Here is a 19,634-nt window from a genome sequence, read left to right as displayed (position 1 = left end):
AGTTGTTAACTCTTGCGCTATGGGTATCCTATTGAGGAATTTGGAGCCTGATCCCACAGTAAGTAGATCACAACCAACTTTTTCTTCTATCAGATGCCGTGTCTCTGATTTAATATCAAGCTCCTTGATCCATTTTGAGTTAACTTTTGTGCATGACAAGAGATAGGGATTCAGATTCATTTTGATGCAAATGGATTTCCAGTTTTCCCAGTACCATTTGTTGAAGATGCTATCCCTCCTCCATTGCATGCTTTTAGCCCCTTTATCAAATATAAGATAGTTGTAGTTTTGTGGATTGGTCACTGTGTCCTCTATTCTGTACCACTGGTCCACCCGCCTGTTTTGGTACCAGTACCATGCTGTTTTTGTTACTATTGCTCTGTAGTATAGTTTGAAGTCTGGTATCGCTATACAGCCTGATTCCCACTTCCTGCTTAGTATTGTTTTTGCTATTCTGGGTCTTTGATTCTTCCATATGAATTCATGATTCTTTTATCTATTTATACAAAAAATGCTGTTGGGATTTTGATTGACATTGCATTGAATTTATAGAGAACTTTTGGTAATATCGCCATTTTGATGATGTTAGTTCTGCCTATCCATGAGCAGGGTATATTTTTCCATCTTCTAAGGTCTTCTTCTATATCTTTCTTTAGGGTTCTGTAATTTTCATTGTATAAATCTTTCACCTCTTTTGTTAGGTTGATTCCCAAGTATTTTATTTTTTGGGGGGATATTGTGAATGGAGTAGTTATCCTCATTTCAGTTTCAGAGGGTTTGTCGCTGATATACAGGAATGCCTTTGATTTATGCGTGTTGATCTTATATCCTGCCACTTTGCTGAATATATTTATTAGCTCTAATAGCTTCTTTGTAGACCCTTATGGGTCTGCTAGGTATAGAATCATATCATCTGCAAATAGTGATAATTTAAGTTCTTCTTTTCCTATTTTTATGCCTTTAATTTCTTTCCTCTGCCTAATTGCTCTGGCCAGTGTTTCGAGGACTATGTTGAACAGAAGTGGTGAGAGAGGGTATCCCTGTCTTGTACCAGATCTTAGAGGGAATGCTTTCAATTTTTCTCCATTCAGAATGATGCTGGCCTGTGGCTTATCATAGATTGCTTTTACAATGTTGAGGTATGATCCAGTTATCCCTAATTTTTCTAGAGTTTTGAACATAAAGGGATGCTGTACTTTGTCGAATGCTTTTTCTGCATCTATCGAGATGATCATATGGTTCTTATTTTTAAGTCTATTGATGTGGTGAATAACATTTATTGATTTCCGTATATTGAACCAGCCTTGCATCCCATGGATGAATCCTACTTGATCATGGTGTATAATTTTTTTGATATGTATTTGAATCCAATTCGCCAGAATTTTATTGAGGATTTTTGCGTCAAGGTTCATTAGAGATATTGGTCTGTAGTTTTCTTTCTTTGAAGTGTCTTTGTCTGGTTTCGGGATCAGGGTGATGTTGGCCTCGTAGAATGATTTTGGAAGTTCTCCCTCTTTTTCTATTTCCTGAAATAGCTTGAAAAGTATTGGTGTTAGTTCCTCTTTAAAGGTTTTGTAAAACTCTGCTGTATACCCATCCGGTCCTGGGCTTTTCTTAGTTGGTAATCTTTTTATGGTTTCTTCTATTTCCTCAATTGATATTGGTCTGTTTAGGTTGTCTATATCCTCCTGACTCAATCTGGGCAGATCATAAGACTTAAGGAATTTATCTATGCCTTCACTATCTTATATTTTATTGGAGTATAAGGATTCAAAATAATTTCTGATTATCTTCTGTATTTCTGAAGTGTCTGTTGTTATATTGCCTTTTTCATCTCGTATGCTAGTAATTTGGGTTCTCTCTCTTCTTCTCTTTGTTAGCATGGCTAAGGGTCTGTCAATTTTACTTATTTTTTCAAGGAACCAACTTTTAGTTTTGTCAATTTTTTCAATTGTTTCTTTTGTTTCAATTTCATTAATTTCAGCTCTGATTTTAATTATTTCTTGCCTTCTACTTCTTTTGCTGTTGTTTTGCTCTTCTTTTTCTAGGAATTTGAGATGAAGTATGAGATCATTTATTTTTTGGTTTTTAATTTTTTTGAGGAATGCACTCCAAGCAATGAATTTTCCTCTTAGAACTGCTTTCAATGTGTCCCATAGATTCTGATATGTTGTGTCTGTGTTTTCATTTAACTCTAGGAAGTTTTTAATTTCCTCCTTGATGTCTTCTAAAACCCATTGATCATTCAGCAACCTATTGTTCATTCTCCAAGTGATGCTTGATTTTTCCTTCCTTCTTTTATCATTGATTTTCAGTTTCATTCCATTATGATCAGATAAGATGCATGGTATTATCTCTACCCCTTTATATTGTTTAAGAGTTGCCCTGTGACATAATATATGGTCTGTTTTTGAGAAGGTTCCATGTGCTGCTGAGAAAAAAGTGTAACTACTTGATGTTGGGTGGTATAGTCTATATATGTCAATTAAGTCTAGGTTGTTAATTGTGTTATTGAGTTCTATAGTTTCCTTATTTAACTTTTGTTTGGTAGATCTGTCCAGTGGTGAGAGAGGTGTGTTGAAGTCTCCCATGATTATTGTATGGTGGTCTATTAGACTCTTGAACTTGAGAAGAGTTTGCTTGATGAACACAGCTGCACCATTATTTGGGGCATATATATTTATGATTGTTATGTCTTGTTGGTGTATGGTTCCCTTGAGCAGTATGAAGTGTCCTTCTTTATCCCTTTTGATTAACTTTGGCTTGAAATCTATTTTATTAGATATGCGTATGGACACTCCTGCTTGTTTCCGCAGTCCATATGAGTGGTATGATTTTTCCCAACCTTTCACCTTCAGTCTATGAATATCTTTTCCTATCAGATGTGTCTCCTGTAGGCAGCATATTGTTGGGTCTTGTTTTGTTGTCCATTCTACTAGCCTGTGTCTCTTAATTGGTGAGTTTAAGCCATTAACATTTAGTGTTATTATTGAGATATGGTTTGTTCTTCTAGCCATATTTGTTTATTGATATTACTAAACCTGCTTTGTTATCCTCTTTGACTACTTTCCCCCCTTTACTGTCCTACCTCCCATTGTTGGTTTTCAATGTTATTTTCCATTTCCTCTTCCTGTAATGTTTTGCCAAGGATTTTTTGAAGAGATGGTTTTCTAGCTGCGAATTCTTTTAACTTTTGTTTATCGTGGAAGGTTTTAATTTCATCTTCTATCCTGAAGCTTAATTTCGCCGGATACACGATTCTTGGTTGGAACCCATTTTCTTTCAGTGTTTGAAATATGTTATTCCAGGATCTTCTAGCTTTCAGAGTCTGTGTTGAGAGATCAGCTGTTATCCTGATTGGTTTACCCCTAAATGTAATCTGCTTTCTTTCTCTTGCAGCTTTCAAAATTCTCTCCTTATTCTGTATGTTGGACATCTTCATTATAATGTGTCTAGGTGTGGATCTCTTATGATTTTGCACATTCGGCGTCCTGTAGGCTTCTAGGATTTGGGATTCTGTCTCATTCTTCAAGTCTGGGAAGTTTTCTCGTATTATTTCACTGAATAGACTGTTTATTCCTTTGGTATGGAGCTCTGTGCCTTCCTGTATCCCAATGACTCTTAAGTTTGGTCTTTTGATGTTGTCCCATAATTCTTGGAAGTTCTGCTCATGGTTTCTTAGCAGACTTGCTGAGCTGTCTATGTTCTTTTCAAGTTGAAATACTTTGTCTTCATTGTCTGATGTTCTCTCTTATAAGTGATCTACTCTGCTGGTAGTATTCTCAATTGAGTTTTTAAGTTGGTTTATTGTTTCCTGCATTTCTAGGATTTCTATTTGTTTGTTTTTTATTACCTCTATCTCCCTGTGAAATTGATCTTTTACTTCCTGGATTTGTTTGTCAATGTGATCTTTCATTGTCTGATTTTGCTGTCTCATGTCTTCCTTGAGACTCCAGATCATCTGAAGCATGTATATCCTGACCTCTCTATCTGACATTCCATCTGTTGCAGCTATTACCTCTTCTAAAGTTGAGTTGACCTGCATTGCCTGTGGTCCTTTCTTACCTTGTCTTTTCATACTGCTGGTGTTTCTTTCTGCTTGGTGAAACTGTTGTGTTTTTGAAATTTTCCCTCTATTTATTTATATTGCTCTTGTATAGTTGAAAAAACACCCTTGCAGGGCAGGTAGTGGCTGTGATCCTCCTCCAATTGGTGTGATCCGTCTACCACGCTGGCAGGCCCTAGGTCTGCTCTGCTGGTCGGTCAAAGTTCCTCCTACCCTGCAGGCGCGAGGGGCACCTCTGTCACTCCGCAGGTTGCTGGGCCTAACCTCCCGATGGGTCGCAGGTTCGCCTAGCTTGCAGGCACTGGGGGGGGCAGTTCCGCCCCTCAGCAGGCCGCTCGGTCTGATCTGCCGGTGGTCACAGTCCCGCCTACCTTGCAGACACTTGGGGAGGGGACGGGCCTGCCCCTCAGCAGGCCGCCGCCCTGTCCTACTGGTGGGTCCTGTCCGCTTTCCCTGCAGGCGCCTGTAGCTGTTCTGTGACTCCGCTGGTTGCTGGACCTGACCCGCCCGTGGGTTGCAGGTTCGCCTAGCTTGCAGGCACTGGGAAAGCAATGCACTTATTCACAGCTACTTCAAATATGGTATTAATGAAAAAGGACAAATATTTCAATTAAAATCAAGTATTCTCAAACCATATAATTTGTTCATTCATCCATTCATTCAGGTTTTTTAAAATATTTTTTAGTTGTTGATAGACCTTTATTTTATTTATTTTTATGTGGTGATGAGAATTGAATCCAGTGCCTCACACATGCTAGGAAAATGCACTACCACTGAGTTACAGCCCCAGCTATTCAGTTTTGATACTTGTTCTAAATTCATTTACTTTAACACATTAAATTACTTGTAACTGTGGTTCTTTGATAAATTTGCTATTTTTGTTAGTGCCTTATAATTACACATACTAGTGAAATTATAGTAATTATATATTTGTAGTTGTACACAATATGACAATGTTATTATTCGGAATGTAGTCCAGTGGTAGGATACTTACCTAGACCATGTTATTTATGAGAAGATAAACTTACGAAGATTGATTGTCTCTGTAGCAAAAAGCAGTGTATGAATATAACATTTTTTATGATAAGAAACATATAGAATCACACATTTAGATGCTAGAATCTCACAGATTTTAAGGATAAAGAATAAAGGGATTTTTCTAATGCTGACCTTTCTTCCTTGACCGTATAGCAGTAGAAAATTCCCTGAATCCCAATCCTGTTTCCTCAAATTCCTATCCTTGTTAAGGGAAATATATCAACAAGTACAATCCTACTCCAGGGCTACAAACAATGTCTGCCTTCCAACTGATGCTGTGAGCCTTGTTAAAATGCCCTTTCAAAATAAAGATCAGATTAGTTAAAATCTAAGTGTGAATAATCATACCAAGAGAAATCTTCAGTGGTGGTATTCAACAGAAATAGACATTAAGAGAAAGATTATCACCAGAGAAAAAGAATGAATGTAATAATCAAAGAAATTTCAACTGCTCAAAGATCCATTAGAATATTAATGTGTGGGTTTCTAGTAACATTGTCAATTCACAAGAAAGTATGACATGTTGATATATTCAAAGATTGCAGCATTTAATCATGAAATTACAGTGTGGAAACAGAAATAGTATTTGAACCTGATAATCATGGGCTGGTTATGTCATTTGGTATACTAATTTAGAGTATAAGTAAAACTATGCCAGAAGAACATGACTTTCAGTACTTGTGACAGGATTTATAAAAGTTTAGCTTTGACTTTCAGGTGCTGAGAAATGATAGTTCTAGTGGTATGTGATGTCTCCAGAATCACTTGTCATGAATTATAACTTGGTGCCTAGGATGACTCAATATTCTACATTGCTTTATAGTAGCATATCATTGATGAATGTGTGTGTGTGTGTGTGTGTGTGTGTGTGTGTGTGTATGTGTGTGGGGTGGGGTGGAGAGAGAGAGATAGATAGAGAGAGTTGCTCCTATTCCCTAAATATATACATTTAAATGAAGTGCTATTGGTAAAAAATGTTTGTAATATTATCACAATGGAAACAACAGTTTTTTATCTCTTTGTTTTCCATTCCCATGGTAAAAAGAATATTGGGCAGTAATACAGTATTGATGCCCTAATTAAAACGTATGTTTAATCAATTAATTTGCCCATATTCAGAACATGATTTTGCCATTTTCTCTAGCTTATTATCACTGTTGCACTAATTATATCTAAAAATTGCAAGCCTAACATCTTTATTGATCTCTGTAATTAGTGCTAAAAATCACATTATAGAAAATCTTTCAAAAGTTTGGGTGCATCATGCATAAACAACTATTTTTATTCATTGTCACTTTAGACAATTAACTTTGTGGTCCCTGTGGTATTACCCACAACATAAAAATCACACAAGATAATTTATTACCTGTTTAAAAATGAGCATTTTCAATGAAAGGTAGTGACAAAAAATAAGATTTAAGTAGTTCCAGTGGAAATAAATGTTTATCAAGAAATTTAACAGTAGTGTGGGTAGTAAATTATGTAACAAATCTAGGTCTGCAGTGTTGGAGGAACAACGATAATCACCATTTAAGGTTTTTCTTTCAGTTTTTGATAAAGAATCCTAGCATGTCCAACATATATGCCCTCAAGTAATTAAAAAGACAATAATGTACAATGACAATTAAAACACCATAAAGTGCAGCCTTCTATACAAACAAATGCCAGTGTATTATTAGGGAGTTTTGTAAAGAGTATAAAGGTCCATGGATCATTATCACAAATGCCAGTCTAGGTTGAGTCAACATGTAAATTAGATTGTGAATCTCTGCAGGACGCTTAGTGCACTGATGCCCATCACAGGCTTAAATATTAAAGAAATATAAATAGAAACTGATGAGCCTCACTTATTACTGGAAGTAATTTCAAGCCTTTTGCAAAAATAAGATAAAATTTCATTTGAGGAACTTATCAGGCAGCTGAGCATAGTTAAAACTCATCTGCCTGCTCAATCATAGAAATGGTAATAGGTTCTGTAATTTGCTCTAAGAAGAATTTTCGCTCAATTCAAATGTTTCCAGATAGTTCCAAAGGCTCTAATGAGAATAAACTCTGTCTTGTATAAGTTAACTTTCTATATATTTTGTAGTCCCCACCTGTAATTTTAGAGGCCAAATCACCAACTGGGGATTTTTCATATAGTTAGACAGACATCCACGGCTAGAGAAGCTGGCTATTTACTTGAAGTTATTTCCTCAGATAAATGAGATTCCTTAAAAATTGTTTAAATTAGTGAGGAAAAAAACACTGGGAAGTTGGGGCATAGTGATTATGTTATGCTGAATAAAAAAAAAAAAACATTTGTTTAAAGGACCTTCTTACAAATAATTTGATAATTTTAATTGTACAATAGAAAAATGAAAATGAAAGAAATATTTACCTCATGAGTTGAAGAATGTCATGGTCAGGAGTCCTTTGGCCTCTTTTTAAAATGACAGAACTCATTTCTAGTGGCTTTTTTACTGAAAAGAAATTATTTGAAATAATTTAAGAAATATTTGATGTTATAAAGAATGAAAAATTGCTATTTGGTGGTCAGCCATTAATGAAAACAAGTTTAACAGGTCAAATTTGCTAAATAAGACATATTTAGCAATCAACAAATGTAGTGTTACTCTTTTCAATTATTATTTGCTTCTTGGATGTTTTAAGGTAAAATTTCAGGGAATTTATGTAGTGTTTTGTTACCAATTATGTATTAGTCACATTTGTACATTTCTATGTGAAAGTAAAAAAGCACTTGTAATTATCTTCAAAGTAAATTAACCTCTTTCCAGGAACTCTGCATTATAAGAAAACTAAATAGGAGAGCCAGAAGTCTGCATTGATTATTTTTCACAGGCTAATAGAAAAGAAAGGAAAAGGAAAATAAATTTTAACTAATTGAACAGAAAAAGAAAGAAAACTACATAGAGAAAGCAAATGCATTCTGGTAATTGTGCACTTTGGCATATCATTGATAACCTCCTTTGGTGCACACTCTGAAGAGGAAATTGGATGGCGTTTAATTCTCTCAATTTCTCCTAAGTCACATATTTAAAATAGCCAGCCATTGACTTGGTTTTGCTTTACTCTCCAAAGTCATTGGGCTCATCAGTGATTTATAGTAATATGCCTCAGACAATTATTTTTACTTCAATTCTTTTCCTTAGGTTGTTCTTTTTGAGAATAATGAGCAAACAAATAAAACAATATTGCCTTTATGAAACAAAATATATTTTAGATGCTTTAGCGTTTATTTTCATAATAATTTTGAAAGTTATTGAAACTCTTACACATAAATATAATCCAAATACTAATTGCAAAAAGCAAGTTGTCAGGGCTGGGGATGTGGCTCAAGCGGTAGCGCGCTCACCTGGCATGCATGTGGCCCCGGGTTCGATCCTCAGCACCACATACAAACAAAGATGTGTGTCCGCAAATAACTAAAAATAAATACTAAAAATTCTCTCTCTTTTTTTTAAAAAACAAGTTGTCAGTGTTAAATATTTTAAAGTTTTCCTCTTTCTATTTCTTCTATTTCTATTTCTGTCTTTCCTCATTTCTTTTTCCTTCTACATTTTTCCTTTTATCCTTCTTTCTTATTGCAATTGACCAAATAGATATAATTGTTTATTGAGTAATCTCTTTATTCTAAATAGTTAAATTTAGTTTAACCACGGACTTAATTCAATATGCATTCTAAAGATCCTAATTTTATTTTATTTGTGGATCAAGATCACATTTTTTTTAAAAAAAGATTCACAGTATTTGAGAAAAAAATATATGAAAAAACTGATGTGCAAGAGTACCATTGATTTTAAATATATAAAAATAATTTATAGCACTATTAATTTAAAAACTGATGATTTGTTAGTGTACTTTAATGTTGTGACCCTAATGATAAGCACATATCTAATTATTCTAATTGTTTGAGATTTGTGACCAAATATTGAAAAAATTAAAATTAAAATTACTTGTATTGCCTTGTCAGATACTACAAGTATGTAGAATAGTTTCCATGCCTTTGTTTCATTTAGTATTATACATACTAAGAAAATATTCTCACTGTAGTCATATATTCTTTCTTAAATAAACCATGCTACTTTGTAGAACAGAACAAAAGTGTACAAGATTTACTTTTCATTAAAATTGTGAATATATTAAAATAAATACTATTTGGTACTTTGGAAATCTAAAATTCCAACTGTAATGAAGTACAGATATGTCAAGATATTAAAAAGTTTGTTGTTGTTTTTTTCAGAGGTGGGTGCACAAATGGTGCATACATTATTGTATTTTAATAGCCATGGTGTAAAATTTACTTTATATCTGGAAATTACATGTACAACTCATGCAAGTGGTTCACAAATAACCATATTCCTCAGAATGCCTAAAATACACCATCCAAAAATAAATAAATTTTTGCATCTGACAAAATTCCCTCACTATAGCCATTCAGTTATTTACTAGGCCACAAGAAAACTTGATAAAATTGTTATTTTACAATTGTAATATTTAAATATTTAAGGTTTATGCTTCAAAATTTTGATTATGTATAGCAAAGTTTTTTGTGACATGTATTAATGTAGACTAATTCAGATGTTATATGTATATATACAAAAAAAGTAAAATTTATTGCCAAGATACCTAAAACTGATTCCATGTGAAATTCATACTGAAATTATTTAAAGCCTTTTCAAATTAATCATCACTTTTTTTTCAAAGTACTATTGAATATTACAGTCTTCATTATGATCAATGTTAATTTGCTGATCCCTACAATCTGTCAGCTTATGCACTTTGGCAATGGCTGTCACAGGATAGTAGAACCACTGAGCACTCACAAGATGGCAGTAGTGCAACATTAATGTGAATAATGACAGTAATTTAAAAAGAAAACAAGAATGTTTACTACATATAGTCAAAGTATCTTTAAATAATAAACATGGGACCCAGACCAAATATAGGAAATAATCATAAAATCAGATTAATTGTATACAAATATATTAAGCCTATAGGAAGGATCTTCAATGAAATAATTCCTTCTTGTAAATTTTATTTTCTATTAAATTTTTCCCATGCAGTGATACAAAAAAAGGTACTTCTGATCTTTTACCTTTCCATGCAAACATGTTGAAGAAAGTAAAATCATGTATATACTTTCACAAATTTATTTTTTTAATTGCAACACAAATATTAAATTTTGTATAGAACAAAATAAAACAAAAATGTTTTGAAATTTTTACAGAAGATAGGAATATGTAAAACCACACAATAAAGTTATTAGTGTAAGAAAGACACATATAAAAATGTTGGCTTCCTAATCTTAAGCATGTCGCCTAAATGCTCAAGTTGAGAGAATAGGATCTATTTTTAAGGATAACTTTGAGAAATAATTAACACCTAGAAGTTATTGTTGACATTGCCATTAATTTTTTTATTTGTTGTGTTTAGGTATACATGATAGATACACATGAAAAGACGATGTATTTTGACATATTATACACACATGGAGTGCTGCCTATTCCAGTTAGGATCCCATTCTTTTGGTTGTACATGATGTGAAGTTAAACTGGTTGTGTATTCATATATAAGCATAGGAAATTTTGTCCAATTCATTCTGCTTTATTTTCTTTTTTTTTTTAAAAATAGGGTGACTTTATTTCCACTTTTTTTTACAGTCCCTAGTATTGCATATAATAAGAATTCTTATCTCTAAAAACACAAAAATATTTCAAGAAAGTATGTTATAAATAGTACATATAAGTAATAGTTTGGCAGAATTTTAAACTCTAGTAGTTCATACTCCGCCCAAAAACCCAAATTTTAAAATTCAAAAATAACCATTAGCTTTATTTAACATATGTTTTACCTTAACATTTAAAATATCATGCTCTAGTTAAATATATCACCAACAACACTGTATACAAATAAAATATTACACAAAATATATTTAAGAAAATGTTTTGGTCTTTGATCTGAACAATAAATAAAAACACAGGCACTTCTACACTGAGAAAGGGAAGTGATTGCTACTCAGAATAATAATTTTGCATAAGCAACATGTGAAAATATGGCAAGAATAGAATCCTGGAGTTTCAAACTGACAGACCAGGCAAGAAAAAGCCTACAACTTCAAACTTTTCACTTCCAAGTTCAAAAGTCACTATGCTTTCTTGATCCACAGTGAAAATTCATAAACCCATATGGTTGTCACGGGCAATCCAATTTCCAGTTGGCCATTATGAAACCATAACCATTATATTCAACAATACTAAAATCAGATCATTATTATGATACCACCTAGCAAACCAAACACAAGAGAAATTAAACTCACTCTCTCCTCATTATGACCATGAGACCACAAGAAGATAAACTGAATATGTCACATATGATTCTCATTTTGCAAAATTAACTAATTAAATTAACACAGGAAAATACTGTGGGGTGGCAGAACATTTTGACTGAAGTACATTTTCTAGATAATTTTAAAAATTCACCCAAATTTCATGAAAATAAATATAATTCCATTTCACAAAACCACTGAGTCATGAATAACAAAGTTGTGGTAGACAGTAGGTTCCCAAACACCCAAATTACAGATAAATCCATCATGATAATGGAAGTAGGAATAAATATAGCAGAACAAAATAAAAATAACTTACAATAATCACATTCTAGGAACTTATGATTTCAGATGAGAAGGGAGGATAAATTAAAATAATGACCACTATCCAGTAGGAAAGTTCAGAACCAATCATCCCACCATATTCTCCATTGAAATTATCATCATCTGCTTTCCCTAGTCACAAAAGTGCCAAACTAAAGCATTTGGAGGGCCTCACATGGACACTACTTTTAAAGGTAATTCTGATGGTTTAACACAGAAATTACCCTAATGTGAGAAAACAACATGGGAACTAGGGAAGATATGTCTTTCTATGTAAAATTTAGCCTGTATATATTTTAGCATTTTAAATGAGCACTTTGCAAGGGAGACCAAATATCAATCAACTCTTGAGGTTTTCTACTGTGTACTAACATCAGATCTACATAAGAACAGATGTTATTCTTGTTTTTCTCCTCAATATAAAATGTCCTGAAGCCTTTGTGTTTCTCTGGAACGAGGTCAAGTTTCTGAAGGCACATTCCAGTATAAACATCATCAATGGGGTAGAGATGGACCTGGTCAGTTATGTTGTACAGCCTCAGGGCCAGGCGGCCAGAATAGAAGAATCCCCTTCCCCCTGCATAAGGAGGGCAGACCCCAGAAAAAACCACCTCTGGGATGTAGTACTTCAGGTTCTTGTTTCGAAGAGGGCCAGCATTGTGGATCACATCACCTATAAAAAAATCTTTGGCTTTGTGCTTGGGAAAGCTATTCAAGTAATTCAGAATGTGATGAGTGTTCACAGAAACATCATTGTCATCACCCTTAAAGACAAACTCAGTGTCTGGGCAGGAAGTGCTCACCCACCTGAGAAATAGCACTTCCTTTAGAGACGGGTTGAAAAAAGTGTCTCTATAGTTCCACATAAGAATGTCTTGGTGCTTCTCACTCTCAAATTTCAGCATGTCAGAAATTTGTCCTCTGGGGGAGTCTGGCCCAGCAAGAAGACTCGCACCACTGTCTGGTTCCCCTGGTTGGTTTCTTTGCCCCAGGACTCCCGAATTGCTTGCCTTCTGGCGAAATGTGGAGTGAGGGACTTAATTGCCAGCAACAAGAAGGGCTTCTTTGCACATTTATTCGGTTGCTCTATAACCAGTAAATAATTTCGACATCTCAAGTACAGGAGAAAGTCTTTAAATCTGTCCAGCAAATTACTAAAATCTGTCACAACTGACATGACCCTCAGGTCAGGTTCACAATAATTCAGATGACTTATATTTGATGACCCATATACATCCCCTGTCTGGTTGGCCAACATGCTCAAAATGGGATTGTACTGCTTGTTCAGCTTTTCTTGTTCTCTGTTCCAGGGAGGTAAGCTAGATATCTTCCAGAACTTTTCTTTGGGTATTATTACTTTGCCCTTTCCAATTTATTCTTGGCTGCTGCTTTTGGAGACTTCCACAATCAAATAAATGAAGATATTTGCAATCATCAGGATACCCAACAACTTTATTCTTCGATGTCTAACACTCATTCCTCATATCTGAAGTTGCTGGCTTTCCTCTGTGGTTTCTTCCAACAACTCAGTGGTTCACTCTGGCACAGGCCACGCTGAGGGAATTGCTGTCCAGTTTTCCCAAATTCTAGTTCTATTATGGAAACAGGGGTGTATATTTGAGATGAGTGCCTTGACTGAGACTTGGCATCAACTCTCCAGCTCAGGCCCTTAAGTCCATTGTCCCAAGGATTCTGGTTCAAGAGTCTCTCTAGAATGTTTGTTTAGTGGCTCTTCCAGAATTTGGAAATAACAGCAGCCTGGTCAGATGTTATCCCACCTTGCTTTTTGGTTTGAGCAGTAAAGAATGCCTCTAGCTGGTTGAAATCCATGTCTGCAGATGTAATCGACTTAAGAATCTCCCTCATCTTTGCCAAAAAGGGCCAGAACTCCTCAGCCTCCTCAGCCAAAACCTCCGGATACAGCTGGCTCCTCAACAGCTCCTCCGTGATGCCCCGGTGCCCGTGGAAAGCATCCTGGACCAGTCCGCTCAGCAGCCAGCTGAGAGACTTGCATCCCTCAAGCTCGAGAGCTATGGTCTGTCTGCTTCATTTTCTATTCTTATCCCCTCTCCCTTCCTATCATATACTCCTTTGTCTAATCCAATCAACTACTTTACTTCCTCTCCCTACCCTCCCTTTTTATGGGTTAGCTTCCACATATCAGAGAGAACATTCAGCCTTTGGTTTTTGGGGACTGGCTTGTTAACATGATATTCTCCAGTTCCACCCAATTTCAAGCAAATGACATAAATTTATTTCTAATATTCCATTAGGTATATATGCCACATTTTCTTTATCCATTCATCTATTGAAGGACACCCAGGTTAGTTCCATAGCTTAGCTACTCTGAATTGAGCCACTATAAACTTTGATGTGGCTGCATCACTGTAGTATGCTGATTTTAAATCCTTTGGGTATAAACTGAGTTGTGGTATAACCGGGTCAAATGGTGATTCAAATCCAAGTTTTCTGGGGACTTTCTATATTGCTTTCCATAATGTTTGCATCAATTTCCAGTTCCACTAGCAATGTATGAGTGAATAATTTTCCCCACATCCTCACCAGCATTTATTGTTACTTGTATTCTTAACAATTGCCATTCTGACTGGAGTGAGGTAGAAATGTTGAACACTTTTTGTATATTTGTTGACCATTCATATTTGTTTTTCTGTGAATTGCCTGTGTAGTTGCTTTGCCAATTTATAGACTGAGTTATTTGTTCTTTTGGTATGTTTTGAGTTCTTTGTTTTGTGTAAAGATTAATGCTCTATCTGAGGTGCAGATGCAAAAATTTTCACCCATTTTGTCTGGTCTCTCTTCACATTCTTTATTGTTTTTTTTCTGTGAAAAGCTTTTTCTTTGATACCATCCCATATCCCATATCTTGTTATTGATTTTATTTCTTGTAATTTAGGAGTTTTATTGCTGAAGTCAGTTTCTAAGATGACATAATGGAGATTGGGGCCTACTTTTTCCTGTAGTAGGCACAACAGCTCTGAACTAATGCCTAGATCCTTGATCCACTTTGAGTTGAGTTTTGTGCAGAGTGAGATAGGGGTTTAGTTTATTTTGCTATATATGGATTTATAGTTTTCCCAGCACCATTCCTTGAAGAGGCTTTCTTTCCTCAAATACATGTTCATGGCACATTTGTCTAGTATGAGATAACTGTATTTATGTGGGTATGTCTTTGTGTGTTCTATTCTGTTCTGTTGGCCTTTATAGTTTGTTCTGATGACAATACCATGCTGTTTTTGTTATTATAGCTCTGAAGTATAATTTAGGGTCTGGTATACTCTTGCCTCCTGCATTAACTTTTCTCACTAAAAATTGTCTTAGCTATTCTGGGCCTCTTATTTTTTCAAATGAATTTCATAACTTCTCTTTCTATCTCTAAGAAAAATATCATTGGAATTTTAATGGGAATTGCATTAAATCTGTATAATGCTTTTGACATTATTAATTCTGTCTATCCAAGAACATGAGAAATTTTTCCATCTTTGTAGATATTCAATTTTTTAAATGTTCTATAATTTTCATTGTAGAGATCCTTTACCTCTTTGTTAAATTGATTCCCAACTATTTCATTTTTTGAGGCTATTGTGAGTGGAATAATTTAAGAATATTGATGTAATGAATTACATTTATAGATTGCCAAATGTTGAACCAACATCCCTGGAATAAACCACACTTGTTGATGGTGTATTATCTTTTAATATGTTTTTGTATGCAATTGACCTGTATTTTATTAAGGATTTTTGCATCTATGTTCATCAGGGATTTTTAGTCTGAACTTTTCTTTCCTTGATGTACCTTTGCCTGATTTTGGTATTAGGGTGATACTAGCATCATAAAATGAGTTTGGAAGGTTTCCTTCCTTTTCTATTTTATGAAATAATTTGAAGAAGTTTAGAGTAAGTTCTTTTTTGAAGATCTGGTAGAACTTGGCTGAAATTCATCTTGTCCTCGGCTTTCCTTTGTTGATTGGCTTTTGATTATGTCTTTAATTTCATTTCAGGAAATTGATCAATCTAAATTTTCTATATCCTCATTATTCAATTTGAGAAGGTCTCTAGAAATTTGTCAATTTCTTCATGGTTTTCTATTTTATTGGAGTATAGATTTTCAAAATAATTTTTGATAATTGTTCATATTTCAGTAGTATCCATGGTGATATTTCCTTTTACATCATGAATTTTAGGGACTTGAGTTCTCTTTTTATTCATTAGGTTGGTTAAAGATCTTTTTATTGTATTTATTCTTTCAACGAGGTAACTTTTCATTTTGTCTATTCAATGTTTTTTATTTGTTTGTTTCAATTCAATTGATTATTTCCTGTTTTCTACTGCTTTTAGTGTTAATTTGTTTTTCATTTTCTAGAGATTTGAAATGTTAATTTCAGGTTATTTATTTGGTGACTTTCCATTCTTTTAAAAAAAGTGCACTCCTCCTTAATTAATGATGCATGTTTTTAGCATATGCTCAAACAGTTGTGTCTTCAGGTCTTTCCATCAAAGATTATAAAATTCTAAATCAGCATTGTGGCAAGATTTATTGCAGAATTCTCATGAGAAACCCCACTAGTTGTGTGATTACTGTGTTTCCAATTAATTTGCATATTCTATGAAAATCATTGGTAACAATTTATTCCAGTCTCTATGTTGTTATCTCAAGGAGTCTTTGCAGACTGGATTTTGCTTAATGCTTTACTATTTACCTGTATTTCTCCTTATTGCTCTTCAGGGGTTACTTGTCACTTTAGTCAACTATTTTATTGTTGTTGACTGTTTTATTACCAAATTGTCTTAATTTATATATATATATATATATATAATATATACTAATATATATGTACTAATATATATATATATATATATATATATATATGTATATATATATATATACACTCTAATTGTTGAAAGATACTTAAGAAAAAATATGTACTCACATCTTACTAATACATGCCAGTAAAATATCTAAAACATATATTGTTTGCTTAAGGGACTATTTTCTGTCTAATCCTTGGAAAAGACCTAAATATTGTGTAATATCACTAAAGTATGACTGATACACAAAAGTTACATAGATAACGAATATGCAGCTCAAGGAATTATCATCAAATAAACCCATCTGTGTAAACAATACCAAGATCAATAAATAAAATTTTGCCTAACAAGCATGCTTTATGATTTAAACAATCTTTGCATCCTTCTTCACTACTAACTGATTTTTAAAATCATAGATTAGTTTTGCCTGATCGTAACATCATACAAGTGGAATCACACAGTTGCTTAAACTTTTAAATTTGGCTCAAATTTTGGCATCACTTATTCTTGCATTGTTGGGAGCTGGCGACCGCACCCTGAATATGGCGCTGGTCTCTGCTTCCGCTTCGTTAGCGGTTAGAGTTGTTAGAAGTAAACAACTCCTTGTAAGGCTGTGGGCTGGGCTCTGGCCTGCTTCCGCTGCGCTGTACCTATTAGACTTTCCCGTGTGGTGCTAATTCATTGGCGGGGCTGGGTACTTAAGCTAGGGCAGACCAACCGCTCGCTCTCTTGTTCCTGTTTTCTCATCATGATTCAAAGGTCCTGAGTAAACTGCTGAAAGAAGAATCCTGTGTCATGTTTCCCATGCTGGCAAGGGGTCGCGACATTGCATAACCCATCTTGAATTTTGGTTAGCTGTTGTATATTCCATTCATTGGTGTATAGTTGTGTTTTAAATGAAGGGACCACAATATATGTATCCAATCTACAGTAGATGAAAATTTAAGTTGTTTCAAGTTAAAGGCTATTATGTAAAATGAAGAATTTCTGTAGTATATGTATTTACAGGTGAAATTATTACGACACACTGTACATATTCAATTTTGCTAGAAAATTCAGGAGTTTTCTAATGTATTATCAACTTATGTTCTTAATAATCAATCTATGAGGCTTTAAATTGTATTGCAGAATGTGGCTTTAAGACATAATAAGCATGCAGTCTCATCTCATTACAATGTTTTCTAGACATTTTAACTTAAAAAAATTACATTTGATATATTGCAAAGAGCTATTCAATTAATGCCCACATATCCACATAATTATATGTTGTACAATTAATATTTTATATTATTTGAATCAAAACATATCTATCCACCAATCAGCCCTTATCACCATTCATCAACCCATCTTAACTTTTTAATTCAATTCAAAGTATGTCACTGATACTCTATCAACAAAAAACCACTAAACATTTTTGTGTGAGCATCATAAACTACATTTTCTGTATATTTCTGTTCTTTTTTTTAAAAAAGTTTATTTTTTAGTTATAGTTGGACACAATACATTTATTTCATTTATTTTTGTGTGGTGCTGAGGATAAACCCCCTGGCCTCGCACATTCTAGCCAAGCACTCCACTGCTGAGCCATAACCCCAGCCCCTTATTTCTGTTCTTTTTTGAAAATATATTTTTAGTTGTAGATGGACACAATACCTTTATTTATTTATTTTCATGTGCTGTTAAGAATCAAACCCAGCATCTCACTCTTGCAAGGCAAGCACTCTAACAGTGATTTACAGCCCCAGAACTCTATCTGTTCTTTTTAATATAAAGATATAAATAACTAAAATCTAGATTTTCTAATTTTATTAATCAATGAGTTTTTGTCAATGTAGAAACTAAACCAATGTCCTATACAGCTATGGAACACAAAATAACTTCAAAAGTTCTCCAAAACACAATTCCCATTAATTCTAGACCTACATCTTCCCACAACAAGCCTGCTCTTGAGTTTTGAATAAAAGAGCCATACTCTTAGTACTTCTTTTCAATTCACATTCCTTACTTCACCAAAGTGCTTTTAACAGCTTTAATAGATGAGGTATCATTGAAAAAGAATTCGCCCACTGTACATTTAGGATTTGGTAAGTTTTGACATAGCCTAATACCCCTTTTCATTGCCTCTGACCTTGCTCTTCAAAATCCTCATCTCTGTAAACTACCAATCTGCTACTAATAATGTGAATTTTTTACATTGTTATGTACTTATTTTATTTGTTTACATAGTCTAGAAATTTATGAAATAAAATAATACAGTGTTAATTCTTGTTGTTGTTGTTGTTCTGGCTTTCCGCATAATTTCTTTTGAAAATTTTTCTTGTTATCTATGTCAAATTCATTTATTCTTTTCAATGAAAAATATTTCATTTCCCATACACACACACTAGCAATGCTAATTATGTTTTCACAGGCTGATTTTCTATCTACATAATTTCCTTTACAGAGTGTCTATGCAAATCTTTATTTGTCCTTAACAAAACACACCTATACACACATGTATAGGCACAAAAAATCCCAGAGTTATACATATTAATTCTTCCTTTGATAGACATTTGAGTTGTTTTCACATTTGTCTAGTTATTGTAAAACTCTAAAATTTGTTACAGCACTCTTTCATTTTAGTCATTCTAACATATTTATACTAATAAATATTTTTGGTTTTCCTCTTTTTCCCAATGGCTAGCAATGATGATCATGTTTTCATATGCTTATTTTCCATCTGCATAGCCTCCTTTAAGAAGTGTCTCTTCAAATTACTTGCTCATTTCTTGCTTTTTTTTTGGTTTTCTGTTTTAAAAATTTATAAATTAATATTTATAAATTAAAATCCCTACTTATTAAAATACACAGTTGGACTGCTGTTTATGTTCTATGAAGTCAACATGAACAATGAATTAGAGAACATTGAATATTGAACCATTGCTATTCAAGCATTGATCTTGGTAATTTGTATCTTTTCTTCTCTACTTGTTTAGTCTAACTAGAGATTTATGACGAAATTATCAGTCTTCAAAAATAGACTTTATTTTCCAACTTGATTTTCTACATCATT

The 19,634-nt window shown here is 33.8% G+C and overlaps 2 pseudogenes; both read right to left on the bottom strand.

Annotated features, from left to right (window-relative positions):
- Window positions 1-3,751: 3,751 nt before the first annotated feature.
- LOC113187275 (COMM domain-containing protein 1 pseudogene) lies at window positions 3,752-18,552 on the bottom strand (annotated as a pseudogene).
- Window positions 12,053-13,233, bottom strand: LOC113187267 (N-acetyllactosaminide beta-1,3-N-acetylglucosaminyltransferase 2-like; annotated as a pseudogene).
- Window positions 18,553-19,634: the final 1,082 nt, after the last annotated feature.

The sequence above is a fragment of the Urocitellus parryii genome, chromosome 10 (genome assembly GCF_045843805.1).
Source record: "Urocitellus parryii isolate mUroPar1 chromosome 10, mUroPar1.hap1, whole genome shotgun sequence".
NCBI lineage: Eukaryota > Metazoa > Chordata > Mammalia > Rodentia > Sciuridae > Urocitellus > Urocitellus parryii.
This window is presented reverse-complemented; position numbering and strand designations above follow the sequence as displayed.